We start from the raw sequence: 14,523 nt of genomic DNA on the forward strand, positions 1-14,523 counted from the left end.
ATAATTTCATAAAAGTCTGGAACAGCTGCTAAGAGTCCTTTTTAAAGCTGAAAGTAAAACAAACAAGCGTGAAGTTTTACAGAGCCGAGAATAAGCACCAGAGAGAATGAGAGCAGCGGAAATAGTTACTGGGATGGAGACAGAGATCACAATGTACCTTGTTTCAAACCCCACAAGCGTTGTCACCTCACCCACTTGCAAGTCCTGCAGGCAGTCTGAGCTCCGCTGAGGGGGGTGGCGGGGAGATGCCAGGACAGGAGGCCTCAGAGCTATTTCCATCCTAAGGCCAACATCCACGGAAGCCTTGAGTTCCGTCATCGAAACTGTCTGGACTTTAGGCCCCTTATGCCAAATGCGGTTTCCAGAAAAAGGATCCGTCGCATATTTGGAAGCCATCAGCCAAAAGTCGTCTCGTCACTTTTGTGCCTGAGATCTTTTCATTTGTGAAGAGTATATTATTGTGCTTAATTATGGGCTTTGAGGAGATGGCATAGAGCAGCGGAAAAAGCATGAGCTCGGAGTCAGAGTCCTGGGTCTGAATCATGGCTCTGCCCTCACCAGTTGTGGGGCACTGGCTGGCGGGCCTCGGTCTCCTTGTACATGACCGACAATTACCTCGTAATATTACCTATGTTCTAGGGCAGCTGTTAGGATTAGATTTTTAATGCATGTCAAGAATCTGACATTGTTCTTCAACTCAGATATCTAATAATCAGTAGTTAGTATTAAAAAAGTAACTTTTATCACAATAACTTTTGGCAAATGAGATTTCATTTTTATTTCAGAAGTAGTATATACACAGTGGTATGTTTATACATATACACATATATATATTTTTCCCTTTTCTTATAAATACTACTGCTTATATTAAGTTTCTGTTTCCTGGTGGAACTTGCTGTGATTCAAAGATACTTCCCTAAGCTCACCTTTCCTAGGAAATTTTTAGATGGAGCCTTACTGGTACCTTATGGATACCAAGTTTCATCACCTTAAGAATTTGTTCTTTTTAAATACTTTTAATTTATTTTGTAATCATCTATTCTATGATTGATCCTACTTTTGTTAGGGAAGGAATGGTCCAGAAAATGGGTAAGATCAGAAGCCTTTTTCTCTATCACTCAGTCACTCACTGCCTACGACTTGACACGTCATCCCAAGAATGTGGATAATATTGGACCTATGTACCTTACAAAGGTTTTGTTTATTTTTTGCTGGAAAAGAAAAGTCAGATAAGGCCATGAGTAGGAAAGGATTTTATAAATTAAACAAGATATGTAAATTCAATGTATGACAATTTTTGCTGTAGACCTTTTTGCAACATACGGGAATGTTCTTTGTGCTATGGCCACCTGCCTAATGCTGTTGACTGGCTGGGGTTTGATGCCTGGGAGTCACCTTGAGGTGACTTGGAGCCTCTTTCTGCCACCGGATGTCAGGAGATTGGGCAACTTTCTTGAGTAATTGTCTCCTCTGACTCATGTTCCTTGCAGTCCCCATAATAACCTGTGCACTACCCAGGGTGAGCAAGGAATTTCCTCTCCGAGTCACTTAAGGAATAGCCCCAAACTTTAAGCTTAGTCCTTTTTATACCTCTTCCAGTACTACTTACCTGAGTAGCCACAGAACAAATCTGCGCTGCTCTGAATTCAGGTTTGCTTAAATGTATTTTGAGCAGATACTCTGGGAAAAGTACAGAGTCTCCACCTCTCTAGTCAGATTCTGTTTCTGGTTTCTCCCTTCTTTTTCCTTTACTATATTCTTTTTAAATTAGTAGACCCACCATGGAATTCCCATATAAGTCATTAACTTCATTAGAAGTACTCAGAATGCAAGAGTCATAGACATGTGATCTAGGTCACAGATTCTCATTCCTTGCTGTGTATTGTAATTACCTGGAGAGCTAAAGGAAACTGATGCCTGGGCCCCCATTGAATTAATATCTCTGGGGGGTAGGCCCTAGGCCTGGTAATTTTATTGTTGTTTCTTTTTTTCCTTTCTTTTTTTCTGGGCCTGGTAATTTAAAAATGTTTCCAAAATGATTTGAATGTTCATCTAGCTTACACTGGTTGAAAATACTTGGGAAGCAAAGATATGACCAAACTCTTCTAAAAATAAAATGAAAAAAAGAGTTATGGCTCGAAGAGCTGCAATCACGTGGTTTAGCCATGCTTGCTTGTGTTCTACCAATTAAATAGCAAGTATTTTTTGAGAACCACAGAAAGAAGGGTTGGTAATGCCCAGGCAAAACTTCTAGGTGAGTTTCAAAGACAAGGTGAATGACAATGAAACACTATTAGTGCTGGTATTGTTTGGAAGCATACTCTGAGTCATGAGCTACACTCAACACTTTTACATACATGGCATCATTTAGTCTTCTCAATAATAACTCTATGAGGCATTATTATTCCCAGTTTACAAATGAAGACATAGAGGCATCAAGTGATTGCTTAAATAGTTCAATATCTGACCACTAGTTAGAGGTGGAGCCAAGAGATTTGAATCCAGGCAGCTGGATTACAGTCTTCCTTTTGATCATCATATGATCATCTACAATAATAGATAAGATGAATATACAAAAACTTCCTGGAGCATTGGCTCTCAACCTTGGCTGCATACTAGAATCACTTAGAGAGCTTTGTAAAAAGTTCTCTGCTCAGATCACACCTTAGACCAATTTAATCCATATCTCTCAAGAATGGGACCCAGACATCAGTATTTTTCAAAGTGCCATAGGTGAATCCAGTGTACAGACAAGATTGAAAATTACTGGATTAAAGTAAAGCAAACACTACAAGTGAGAGTTATCAGGGAAAGCTTTATAGGTAACTAGAGGCCTGTTGCATGAAAAGATTCGTGCAATAGGCCTTCCCTTCCCCTGCCTGCCAGCACCGGTTTTCCTCCGGCACCCGGGACCCAGGCCTTCGCTCTGGCCAGAGCCGCCTCCAAGCCTTTCGCTGCTATGGCCGGAGCTGCCTCTAAGCCTTTCGATGCTCCAGCTGGAGCCACCTTCAGTCTTCGCTCGGCCGCTTCGCGCCTACATATGCAAATTAACCACCATCTATGTTGGTGGTTAATTTGCATATCACTCTGATTAGCCAATGGTGGACGTAGCAAAGGTATGGTCAATTTGCATCTTTGTCTATTATTAGATAGGATATGTTACCTGAACTTGGCATGAGATAGAATATTGCCCTCCCCCCACTAAAGATGTTCACATCCTATTTTCTGGGACCTCAGAATATGTTGCTTTATATGACAAAGGGGAAGTAGGTGTTCAGATGGAATTAAGGTTGCTAGTCAGCTGATATTAACACATTGTATGCAGGAAACGTATTTATACGTTTTACCTATTTATACGTTCTACCAGTGTAGTAGAGTGTGGGATAAAAACTACCCGCAAACAATGTGTTAAAATGGGAATTAGCTTGGATTATCCAGGTGGACCCAGTGAAGTCACGTGGGTCCTTAATGGTGGAAGAAGGAGGCTGAAGAAGGAGAAACAGAAAGATGGCAGCCTGAAAAGCATGTGACCCACTGTCGTTGAAAATGGAGAATGCACTTAAGGACTGTACATGGCCTCTAGAAGCTGGAAAAGACAGGAAACAAGTTTGATCCCAGAGCATCTTGAATGAGCACAGCTCTTGCCAACACCTTGAGTTTAGCCCAGTGAGACTCATTTTGGACTTCTGTCCTCCAGAACTATCAGAAATAAATGTGTATTGTTTAAATCACTGTTCATGCTGGTTTGTATCAGCAGCAATAGAAGGTTAACATAGTGCCTTAAAAAGGAAGGATTTGGAGAAATGTGCAATAAAAGTGAAAAATACCCATTTAAACTGCAGGTTAGATTTTCTGTTTATAATAATCTATGTACTGAGTACCTTACATCTCTGCCGTATGCAATGCCTCTACTGTGTAGGCATCCGCAGCTTGAAGTTGAGCCAGGATTCAACCTTGAGCCTTCAGAACTCTTGATTCAGTGCGCATTCCAGTTACCATCCTGGGTGCTTTTCCTCAAGTCCATTTGGAGCTCTGGTAATTTTTTCTATTCTTCCTTGAGCAAAAGACAAGGATGTCTCAGGGGATCTCATGCTAGAATGAAAAAGGATTTTCATACATGCTGCTTAGAGGAACAAATTACTGCTAATTACTTGGCTGTTTAAAGAAGATTGATCTAATAGTTGCATGCAAGAAGGATTGAAGTAAATGAAGCTAGGAACAGGCAGATCAGTCAAGGAGTTGGACCAACAACTTAGGCTCCTGAGGGCTTGGATTCTAGTGTCAGTGGTGGTAGTGGAGGTGAAGAGGAGAGGATGAATCCAGGAAACTTGGTGAAGAAAATCAACCCAGGGGAGACCATCCTACTTGAGAAGGAAACGCAGAGTCAAAGACAACTCCAGGTTTTCAGGTGTGGCAGGCTTAAAAGGGGGTCGGAGATGTCCCCAACTAAATTGAGAATGCTAACAAAGGGGAAAAATTTAGGGAGCGGGATGGCTAGAGTAGTGGTCTATAATAAAGAACTTGATTGGTCTTTTTTCCACTCTAAATCCTTGAACTATCCCTAATGAAATGACTTATGGTAGCCCTCTAGATAATTTTAGCCTGGGGGTTGGTCATGAGAAAGACCAACATGTTGACTGAAGTGTTGGGAGTTTGAGCTAATCTTAACTTCTTGGGTGTGGAAGAGGACTGGAAATTGAGTTCAATCAGTCAAGCTCATGTAATGAAACCCCAATAAAAACTCTGTACAGTGGAGCTTCCTGGTTGGTAAACACATTATTGATGTGCTGGGAGGGTGATGCATCTGATTCCACATGGAAAGGGCATGGAAGCTCCCAGGACCCTCCCAGACCTTGCCCCTAGAAGTATCCTTTATAATAAGCAGTAAATAAGTATAGCACTTTCCTGAGTTCTAAGAATCATTCTAGCAAATTATAAAACCTGAGGATGTTGTGAGAACACCTTTTATTATAGCCCATCTATCAGAGTATGGGTGGCCTGGGGACCCCTGAAACTTATGGTTGACAGCTGGCCTCTGAAGAGGGCAGTCTTGTGGAGGGAGGACTTTGTTCTTCCCTTATGAGGTCTGTGCTAATTCTGGCTAGTGAGTATGAGAATTGAATTTCTGTTCATCCACTGGTGGACACTAATATGACATAAATATCTGTGGGCAAGACTCAGAACTTTGTGAGTTTCCCCTCAACACAGGGGTGAAAAGAAAATGCAGAGAATCTGACATACAACTTTAAAATGCCCAATTCTTGATTCTTAATTGATCATCCGCTGGCCTCCCCAGTGTCTTCAGGCCACTGTGATTGAATGAAATATTAGGGGTTTTAAAGACAAAATGGGACTCAGATTCTGTCTCTGTTACTTGCTAGGAAATCATGGGTATGTAACCTGTTCTCTTTTGTCCATAGCCCTTTATCTTTAAAATGGGAATATTAAGGCCCAATTCATAAAGCTGTTAAGAGAATGAACATTACGAAGGTAAGATCCTGGCACATGACAGATGCTCAATGAATTTTATTTTCTGCTGTCCTTTAAGATGAAGTCCAGTTGGAATGGTTCTTTCTGAGAGAGATTTTCTTTTATTCTGATTCATCAAAAGGAAGTCAGCAGGATTGATGTGGCTTCACTGAAGACTCCACAAACTCTCTGACTTTGGGGAGATATGCTGACTCAGCCTCTCAAACAATAGAGAGTTTTGTCTTACAGAGGGTCTGAGTGTAATTGAACCTTCAGGATCACTATGTATGTGATGGGAGAGGCTTCCTACCTTGCCTGCAACTGCTTGGAGCCCCATTGGTCACAAACCTTCCAAGCGGCAGGTGCCCTGTGTCCAGACTCCTCTCAGCACCATTGTCACAGGCACACAGTAAGCTGCAGTGACTTTTCCAGGGAGTCCCAGCAAGTCTGGGGCCCCGACTGGAAGCCAGGTCTGTGGATACCTCCTTGTTTCTTTCATTGCCTCATCCAGACTCGCCTCTCTTCCGTTTTGTGCTGAAGTGGTCACTGCTCTGAACCCATTAACCAGCACAGTTTTCTGGAGGGATGCCCCTTTGTCATTTTCCGCAAACCAATCACACAAATGTCGGAGAACAGCCCTTGTGTGAATTTCTCTCTTGTGAAGGAACAGTGTGAAAAAAAAACACCCACATTTACTATGCCAAGTTCTGTGATAGAAACATGGAGTACGCGGAGAACAGCCCTTGTGTGATTTTCTCTCTTGTGAAGGAACACTGTGAAAAAAAACCCATGTTTACTATGCCAAGTTCTGTGATAGAAACATGGAGTACCCAAAGAGGCTTCTGAGGTTTTGTTCTTTTGATTATGCAGTCAGGCAGGCTGAGCCCCAAAGCACTCACACTATTTAGGAGAAGAAACAGGATTGAAAACCAGGTGGGTCTTACTCCAGAGCCTTTAACGAAGGTTTATTGACCCATGTGGGCCTGCTTCTGAGAAAGCCAGCTACTTACTTCTAGGTGGAAACTGCTCTTATTTTCTTTTTATTCCCAGAGTCCATCAAATTTTATTTTTTCTAGAAACTTTATTATGCTATTTTTTAAATGTGGCGTAGTCAACAAAGCCAGTTTTAAGTAATGAGGGAAAAATGTATGGTGCCAGTTATACCCTAGTGTGAGCCTGCTGGTTTTAATTTTTTTCTTATACTCAGTCTCAACCTCATAGTTTGGGTTTAAACAGAAATTTATTCTGGAGGCTTTGGCAGAGCTTGTTTCTTTTGCCACCTCCTCTTAGCAAGCTTATCCTGGATGCGCTCCTTGCCACTGGTGTTTAATGGAAGGGTAAAAGCGGATCCTTGAGAGTGGCACAGTCTCCTGGCTGGAGGGAAACATCTGATCCAGACCCAACAGAAAGCAGATGCAGTTTTCCATACAAAACCATGACTCTTAGCTTCCGCTGGTGGATTTCTGTTTTTCAGAATTGTGACTTTTTCTCTCTTGACTCTTGCTGTTATCCTACTTCAGGAGTGATGTTTGGCAGCTCAAGGTTAATTCCAAATGTGTAATCAGGACAGATCATTGTAGGATGAATAATTTGGGATATCTGAGACTATATCAGGCAAATATTGCACCCATTTCAAGCAGCAGCAGATGATAAGAGACCGCCACAAAAGAATGGGGGAAGTCAGTTGCTATGGCTGTTAAGATTTAGTAAATGGTCATGAGATAATAAGTTGATCAGGGAGAGTTAGTTACTTGGGTTTGGGGGATTCAATGAGATGATGTTTATAATGCCCTAAGTAGGGCTGTGTGTCTAACAAGTTCTCAATCAACGGCATTTACTCTGAGTACCAGGGTCAATGTATAAACAGTGGCAAATCTGAGGATCAGTTAGTAACTTCCTGGCTTTGGCTTATGGAACATGGTTTTCTAAGAACTCAAATGGATCTAGAATCTGGGGCTAACAGGAAAACATATAATAAATGATATTGATTATTCTTATTGCTGTTGCTATTATTACCATGAGTATTAGCATCAAGGGAGACACATAAACAGTCAGGTGATAATTGCAGTGATAGATACGAGCACATTGTGATTAAATCACCCAAAGAGGAGAAAGCTAGTTGTTCCCTGTCTTCATCAAGAGAATCACAAAGTTACACAAGAGTCTTAGTAAGACTGAGGAGCTCTGAGTACTTCTACCAGCTGTGAAATTTAATCTCCCCCAGCCTCATTTGGATCCTCAAGGATTAGATACAATATTTCCCAAAATTGCCCAATAAGAACTCTAGCACCCTGATCCATGATATCAAAAGCATATTAAGAGGGTGCAGGAATATGCATTTTGAATAAACATTCCAAGTGATGCTTATAAGAAATAGTTAGAACAACTTATAAAGGCCCACTGGCTCTAAAATTCCAAGTAGGAGTTTCTATTAAAGAAACCATTCTGCCTGGTCTCAATTTCAAAGTGAGAGCTATTAAGACCTGCAATTGGGTTCCATTGGCTGTGTATGTGGTGAGGAATCACTAAAGCAATAAAACTATTTTTAAATGCTTAAATCCAAGCTCATCACTCCCAGTGATTTAGGAATGGCTGGGCCAAGGCAGGAGGGATGAACAGATGACCTCATGTTGTCTCTCAGAGACCTACAAGTCCACAAGAATGACACAGCTTTTATGCATGATCTTCCGAGGTTACCTCCACTTGTCTGAAGTCAGTGAGTCATGAAAAACCAAAATTGCTATAGAAATGTCAGTTTGGAAGACGTCTTTGTTTTAGTTAGAAGAATATTTGTGGAAATATGACTTAAGCTTTTGTGTCTCTAAAGATGAGGTGGATTTCCCTGGGAAAATACTCATGAAAACCCAAGGAAATGAAAGATTTGTGTTGTAGTAAATACTTGGAAAAAGACAAGAGTCCTGATCCATTAGTCATAACCGAATACCCAGAGATCGTCCTCCTCCTCTGGTGACTCTTCTGGAAAGATTAATGGTTATTTAATGTGACTGTTCCTTTCCCCTCTGGGCTCCCACCTCCAGTCTGAGGGGTCTGTTTACCTCATGGCTGACCCGTTTTAATAGTCAGCTCTTCTGGGTCCATTGTCTCCAGCCTCCAATTCATTCTCTACTCTCCTGCCAGAATAATCTTCTTGAAATGTTGCTTTGCAAACATCAATTTCTTAAAACCTCAATGGCTGCTATTGTGTTTATAGGTAAATAGAAAATTAAAGAGTCTCAGGTGGTAAGGACCTCACAGTCATCACAGTGACCTCCTCAAATCCAAACATCTCTGTCTGGTATTCATGGACCTCTTGTTTACTCCACGTATTAGTCAGGACTCTTGTTGAGGAATGACAGAAACTGGCTTGGATGAGAAAGGGAAGTCAGTGGTTCCCAAAACAAAACAGGAAGAAAAGATGTGGCTGGAACCAGAGGCTTGAATATCAGCAGGACTCCTTGCCTCTCTCTTCCTCCTAGTTTGGTCTGCTAGCTCCCTTTCTCTGTGGCCTCTGGCAGCTTTAGCTTTACACTTTCATAGCTTTTCATTGGACAGGAAAACAATTCTAAGTAATTCCAGTGCACAGATCCTAAGAAAGGTGTCTTGTTGAATGACTTGGGATAGCGATGGTGAAGGATTGCAGCGAGGAGAAAGCGAGGCAATGGGGTGTGGTGGGAGAGGGCAGTTCCCTAAAAGAAGGAGCTGCTTATCAGACTAAAACGAAGAGTTCTGGGTAGACAAAGCAATTAGTCTTTCTATTGCAACCCACAGTGTGTTCATAAGAAGTTTCTGTGAGCTTATTTTATATTACTCTTTGAATTTTTATATACTAGTAAGCTGCATGAGTCTATACAATGTTTTCTTAACAAGTAATGTACATTTTAGCCTCTCTGGCTTTTCCAATGCAATTCTTTATGTATAAAATATCCTGCCTTTTTCTTTCTGGCTAGATGTGTCTACAAGACCCAGCTAAACTTACTGCTTCTTGGCTTGCCTGAGGCTTCAGATATGATATTTGATGACTGTGCCATGTTTATACAATTCAATTGGCACTAAGTATATACTATACCATATGGTATTAGCAATTACTCTTTCATGTGTGAATCATGTCTCCCCAATTAGATTATAACCAATTTCAAAACAGATGTATTTAAACTCAGTTATGGAGATTATTGTTGCAGGCTATTATGACTGTTAAATCCCTGTTTTCTAGTTTTCTAGAATTGAGGAGTGAAAAATTTTGAAAGTATTAGCAAGAAAGGCAAAGAATTGTAGTTGTACTCAATATCAGCAATCATAACTACACTAATTATAGCCACTGTTGTAAACTTCGGTCAAGGGAAGAGAGTAGTAAAAGTTTATCCTTCACATTGAGTTTGAGCATCAGTTTAGGGAACATTTCCAAAGGTGCTAAGTGTTTAGAAAGGAGCTGCTTCCGGGGTTATCAACCTCTGCATTGGTAAGAGAGTGCAGAATTCTCTGTTCTTAGAACTCCCCCTTTCTCTCACACTCAGCTTTATACCTTAACATAAACACCAATGTGTTAGACAGGGATGGTTTCACAAATAGCACATGGAAACAACCTAAGATTATGCTCCTGAGAGTAGTAATGGTTTGCCACTATATCTCTTGCTTAAAACTGGGTATAAAGTGCTTTGAATTGAGTGATCTGAGCACTCAAAAGTATTTTTTCACTGAAGTAACAAATTAGATTTTCAACATGTAAATAAAATACTGAAGATGGTCTATTGAATAAGATGCTTGATGGAATAGGTAGAATAGAAAAGCATGGTTATATAAATAAAGACTTCATAGAATATTTTTCATGACTGCTCTAGAATAAGGATTTCAAAATGATTTCTTGGTCTGAATGTTTTAGTCCATTATACTAACTCATCAGAAATACTCTACAACGTGTGGAGGTTTCTGGATGGACAAGGGGAGACAGTGGGTCTGCACTCATGAGGATAGTTTTAACTCCCATGGAATCTTTCACATCAAGTCTTTAAGCAACACAGTTGACTGAGTTCTGGCTTCTTCCTGGGAAGAATGTATAGAATGGGAGGATGTGGGGAACTAGAATTAGTGATATTCTCAAAAATTATGACAGAAAACAAACACAAAAACTAAATTCAAAACACCTGACCCAGAAGAACAAAAGCATTCATCTGGGAGGGGGTTGTAAAGTGCTGTTTTTAAGGTAATGGTGAATACTCACTGCAGCCGGGAAAAGGGAACAAGAGTGGGGAACATCCATTCTTTTGACAAGGGACAGGATTAGGTGCTGGACCCACAACTGTATCGGGGAAAGGGCAGGAGAACTGAGAGAGCCACACACTTCAGGGACACAGGCATGCCGAAGAGCCTTAATCAGAACAGAGACTACACCTCCCTCCCCCACCATGAAGCTAAGAAGCTTCAAATGGCAACTAACAGCAAAACACTGCAAGATGAGGAATGGGAGAAGAACAGGAACGTGCAATGAAAACCTCTTGGAGGCACAGCTCAAGGGGAAGACCTAAAACTCAGAATCAAACAAGCATTGATCTAATACACATCCACCACCCTAGAAACAAGCTATAGGAATTTTAAACCTATGAGGTCTGAGTATAATTATAGCAAAAACAACAAAACAACAACCAGTTCAATTACTAACTGAATTAATGCAAAGCCTTCCATTACAATTCTAGCAGAAGTTAAGGCATGCCCATATCCAGGTATAAAAACTGTATACCTTAGATTCTACTGGTTTACACAATATGTTTCCTTTTAAACAAATATTAGGAGGTATACAAAAAGCAAGAAAAACAAACATGCTTCCAAGTGACAGAGTAATGATCAGAAATAATATTAAGATTTACTATAAACGGCAGTAATTAAGACATTGTGGTATAGGTGAAAGGATAAATTTGTAACTAAATGCAACAGAATAGAGTCCTGAAATATACCCACACAAATATAATCAACTGATTTTTGACAAAGATTCAAAGGCTATTAAATGGAGAAATCCTAGTCTTTTCAACAAATCATATTGGAACAACTGGATGACCATATATTTTTTTAAAAGGGACTTAAATACATATCTCACGTCTTATATAAAAATTAATTCAGTCATCTGATGTAAGAAGGGCTATCACCTATGTGATATTCTTCCCCATAACATCAGTCTATTCATGAGAAACATCAGACAAACTGCTTTGGGGCATATTTTATTTTATTATTTATTTATTTATTTACTTACTTACTTACTTACTTACTTACTTATCTTTGGCATTTCTACTCACCTTTATTCACTCCTCCAAAAAGCACCACAGGCCAGCCACACCCTGATTCACCCTTTCATGGTTCTCCACCCCAATGGACAAGTTCTTCCATCATTATCCAGAAATGTAGGGAACTCAGCTAAGGTGCTGAGATGGGATCAATGCTCAAGTTCTTTGTGCCCATTCTGTTTTTGGCAGATGGCAACATGGAGATTCATCATACATTTCCTTGAATATCTTGCCTTTGAGGGTCTTCCAGGCTGAAGGTGCCACGTAAACACACCCCCATGGCAGCCAGTGATCTGTCCACAGGGAGACACAGTCTTTTCTGAGTCAACTAGCAACGTTATGCCTCCACGAAGTCTAAAAGTCAAATGCCATCAAAAGCCACGATTTAAAAGGCAACCACTCCAAAAGGTAGTTGTGACACTCGAGAGTACCAATATACAATTATATACAGTAACACAACCAGCACTCACCAACAACAGAGACACACGCAAACAAAACTGGGTCTTGCTTTCTCAGATATGATCTCTGGCATGATCCCCATTGGCATACGGGCAAAGGGAATCTGGAGCAGAGAGCAGAGATGTCAGACAGGACCAAATCAGAGGTGGAGATGGTGGAGATGGGAAAAAGCATTTGGCTCTGTACAGAATGGCTCCAGGCATTGTCAAAGCTCTCAGTCTGGGGGGAATACAATTCTACTAGTGTAGCTCTAGGATCAGACAGTTCTGCTGACTTTGGGGGTGACCTGGGGCAAGTCATTCCACAAATGGTATCTACCTTTCAGGGTTATTGTGAGAATTCAGTGTATATGTAGGTACATGCATTCTCTCTCACATGTCAACATACTACAGCCCCCTCCCCCTGCCCCCTGAGAAGCCTGGCGCACTGGGAGCTCAAGAGGTAGTCTGGTTGCCCTTGCCCACACACCCTCAGCCCCGGGCAACATCAAGATGACTCTATTCTGGTTGCTTTTGCTCACAGAGTGCCCTCTTTGGGGCATATTTTATAAAATAGCTCACTATGGGGACTTTATATTGTTTTTTCAGTGATTCTAAAATAATTTCAAAATTAAAAGTTCAAAAAGAGAAAAACTGACATGAACTTATGTATTAGATCTCCCTTGGAAGAGAAGCTTGAAGTAGATCTAATCCAAAGGAGTAGCCAGGTAAGCCAAACAAATTAGCAATTGCATGATTTATACTTGATATCATTAACTTTTAAACTTCTCTTCTGAAACTTCACTGATGTGTGTAGGCCACTTCATTATCCATAAACGAGAGGCCTGGTGCACAAAATTCGTGAATGGGTAGGGTCCCTAGGCCCGGCCGGAGATCAGGGCCAATCAGGTTCCCCGCCTCCCAGCCTTTCTGCCTCCTCCTTCCCTTGCCACCCACATGCCACCACCGCGCTGGTCACCCACCATGTTCCACACCACCCCCTGGTGGTCAGCACACATCATAGCAAGCAATCGAACTCTCAGTCTCCCGGTCAAACTCCTGAGGGGACACTTTGCATATTAGCCTTTTATATATAGAGATAGGAATTTTTGTGGGGAAATAGATGCTTCTGAAAGGAGAGTGCAGGCTATTAGTTAACGCCTGTCCTGATAATACCTGCAACATGTATTCTCCACAATTTTTTTCCACTTCAAGTATTGCAAGGTTGGGACTCAGATTCTCCAGGTTTGAGTTCTTGACTTCCCCTGTGCTTTTTATTTCCCTAGATTTGTGGATTTGTGTAGTATCTAGCTGGATCTGCTCTTTGTTAAAGAGCCATAACTGATCTGATTTTACAAAGACAGGGCTGATCTGGCCACATTAAATTCTAAATCATGGTAAAGCGAGAGAAAAGAACACAGACTGGGAAAGGATGGGAGACAGCAGACCCTGTTCACAATATCCCATTCTTGGGACCTGCAACTGATAAAGACATCACTGGCCATGTCTTTATGTCAATGTAGGACAACCAGGATTTTTCTCCTGGGAATTTGGAATTTTGAATTAAAAGCTACAGAAATGAAAGATCAGAAAATAGTGTAGGAACTTCAGCCCATGATGGTGCCAGAATTATCTTAATTCTGCCATTTGTGAGGCTTGGACACAACCTGTATTAGTTTCCAGTGGCTGTTGTAGCAAATTACCACAAACTGGGTGGCTTACCACAACAGAAATTAATTCTCTCCTAGTACTGGAGGCCGGAAGTCCAAAACCAAGATGTCAGCAAGACTGTACTCCCTAGGAGGTTCCAGGGGAGATTCTTTTTTTCACCTCCCCTAGCTCCCTTGTCTCATGGCTACATCACTCCCATCCCTGCCTCTGTCTTTACATCATCTTCTCTTCTGCCTGTCCCCTCTGTGTGTCTCTTGTAAAGATACTTGTCATTGGATTTAGGGCCCATCTAAAATCCAGGATATCATCATCTCAAAATACGTAATTTAATCACATCTACAAAGATCCCTTTTCTAAATAAGATAACATTTACAGGTTCTGGGGATTATGAAGTGAACCGATTTGGGAAGGGACACCATTCTACCCAATACACCACCCTTACAATTAATTTTTTCTTAAACTAGATAATGTCAGATTTTATAACATGCAACCAAAATAACTTATATAGTTGGCCTCTCAATGCTAGTGTCAGCAGTTATAAGTGGTTTGCGCCATCTGTATGCTAAGCTTGACTTCAGAAGTTCTCCAGGGTATTTTTGTTGTTGTTTTTTTTGTCTATAAGAGACTCACTTTATTTTTTAAAATAATTATTATTGAAAGTATTACATATGCCCCCC

General features: G+C 40.9%; 1 long non-coding RNA gene across 1 annotated transcript in view; it reads left to right on the plus strand.

Annotated features, from left to right (window-relative positions):
• Positions 1-14,523, plus strand: part of LOC102246011 — a 218,397-nt gene that overhangs the window by 192,574 nt on the left and 11,300 nt on the right. The window lies entirely within an intron of this gene.

Source organism: Myotis brandtii, unplaced genomic scaffold (genome assembly GCF_000412655.1).
Source record: "Myotis brandtii unplaced genomic scaffold, ASM41265v1 scaffold931, whole genome shotgun sequence".
Classification (NCBI taxonomy): Eukaryota; Metazoa; Chordata; class Mammalia; order Chiroptera; family Vespertilionidae; genus Myotis; species Myotis brandtii.